Here is a 2,339-nt window from a genome sequence, read left to right on the forward strand (position 1 = left end):
AAAAAAAAAAAAAAAAAAAAAATGCAAATCTGAACAAGTTGGTCCATTGCTTAAATCCCCATGGCTTCTTTTCATGCTGAGAACAAAAATTCAAACTCTTCCACACACTTAAAAGGCCATATAGGACCTGGCCCCTGTTCTTCCTTGACCTCTCATCTCCCATGACTCACAGGTTGGTTCATGCCTCTCCTGTCTTCACCTCCTCCCAAATCCCCATTTGTTCCTGAAATACTCAAGCCTGTTCCAGCCTTAGGACTTTTGCACTCGCTCTTTCTTCTTATCCTGATCCTAGCAGGCTACTACCTCCAGCCCCTAAACCCAGTTCTTCCATCATGGTACTCTGTTTTATCTTTCTTACAACACCTATCACAACCTGAAATTACCTTATCAAGCTATCTGTTTACTTGCTTATTAACTATATCCCCTGCTAGATAGAAGATCTGTGACAGCAGGGACCTGTCCTATCTTAAACATTCTCAGCAATTACAGAGGTGTCTGGCCCAGAGGAGTTGTTTCATTAGTACACAGTATTTGTAAATAAACGAAGTACATAATAAATAAATAAATAAATAAATAAATGAAGTACATGAACTACTTCCTCAATTTTTCTCAACATCTTTGTCACAGGGCTTCACCACCTCCTGTTTTGTCTATAGTGATCCCTAACTGGCCACCCAGCATGAGGCCTGGCAGCCCACAGTGAACCCAGGCCCTCTTCCACAGGACATTTTACATTCCATTTCTAAGGCAGGCAGAGGGATCTAACTTGATTTTTACCACTCTCAGGACAGGGCAGGCTCTCAAGAGCTCCCAGTCCTTTTGTCATGTTTTTCCCTCTACCTGGCTCACAACTCTCCTACCTGTCTCCACTAGCCACTTCTGGATCACATCTCACTCATGTATCCCCTCCATTGCCACCTCAAGCCCTGTGCTTGCAGCCATCCTCAACAGCCTGCTTCTGACACCGGACTGTGGGCTTATGGAGGATGACAACACAGCCCAATCATTTCATTTCTGCAGCCCAGGATCAGGCACAGGGCACAACACACAGGAGTCATTAGATAAAGTTTTAGAAAGAAGAAAAGGGTGCTAAGAGGGCCCCTTTAGCAGGAAATCCAGAAATATCCCAAGTCACCCTTCCCTCGGTAGGTGAGAACATTAAGGACCAGGGAGCTTAAGTCCTTTGCCCTGGTTACCACAGAGAGCTGAGAGGCTGAGACAGAGCCCAGGCCTTGTCTCTGATAAAAAGGCTGGAGTTCTTGCCAGTGTCTTCTAATGACACCTGCCCAGGAAGGAGGGCCAGCCTGACACAGGCCGCAATGCACCTTCCCTCTTCTGTGACAATAATGATACTCCTAGCATGGAAGTCACCGAGAAAGAGGGCAATGCACTGGCCTGTCCCTTAAGGCTAGTTTATGTCCTGGTCTGGAACCTCTGGAGTCCCTGCTCAGGGCTCTTTCAGCCCTGGCTTTTGTCCCCACTCAGGACTCCTAGAGGCAGACGGCACCTTCTAGATCCTAGAGGGCTAGGGAATCCTAAATACAGTCCTTTTTGCCTGTTTTGGTACCTCTGATTTCCTTTTTCCTTTTGTCTCAGCCAAGAAGGGGGCAGGCAAAGCTGAGAGGGCAGGAAATTACTCTGATTGGAATGATCATGCAGTTCCTGAGGAGCCCTGCTAGGCTCCACACTGGGTTAAGGCTAGCCACATGATGAGAGTCATAAAAACAAGAATGCTGGCCAGAGATCCAGGGCCTCACACTCTCCAAGAAACCTTGGTCTGTGCTTGGCAGCACCCCAAACTCACCCTGCCCCCCTTACAGGCCAATCCTTGCTTCCCCACTCAAAAATATTTTAATGGTTTCCTGTTTCCTACAACTGCTTAGATTCCAAAAGTTTCATTCTGCCTTCAAATCCCTCAGAATGTGGTCCTTGTACACTGGGGTCTGAGAATCAAGTCAGATCCAGTTTAAATCCTGGGTCTGGCACCTGTTAACTGTGTGATCTTGAGCACATTACTTCATTGCCCTTCTGCCTCCACTTCCACATGAAATCCTTAGCATAGGGAGAGGCACATGGTAGGTAAATACAATTCTCTGATACTGTTCCACTTCCACATGAAATCCTTAGCATAGGGAGAAGCACATGGTAGGTAAATACAATTCTCTGATACTGTTATTATTATTTAAATCTTTCTTTTTTTTTGAGACAGAGCCTCAAACTATCCCCCCTGGGTAGAGTGCCGCGGCATTACAGCTCACAGCAACCTCCAACTCCTGGGCTCCAGCGAGTCTCCTGCCTCCGCCTCCCAAGTAGCTGGGACCACAGGCGCCCGCCACAAC

The 2,339-nt window shown here is 47.0% G+C and overlaps 1 protein-coding gene across 1 annotated transcript in view; it reads right to left on the minus strand.

The window, feature by feature from the left end:
* The window catches only part of SAMD4B (sterile alpha motif domain containing 4B), a 48,289-nt gene that overhangs the window by 10,632 nt on the left and 35,318 nt on the right, over positions 1 to 2,339 (minus strand). The gene's annotated exons all lie outside the window — the stretch shown is intronic.

The sequence above is a fragment of the Otolemur garnettii genome, unplaced genomic scaffold, assembly GCF_000181295.1.
Source record: "Otolemur garnettii isolate 467f Iridium unplaced genomic scaffold, OtoGar3 scaffold00233, whole genome shotgun sequence".
In the NCBI taxonomy this organism is placed as follows: domain Eukaryota; kingdom Metazoa; phylum Chordata; class Mammalia; order Primates; family Galagidae; genus Otolemur; species Otolemur garnettii.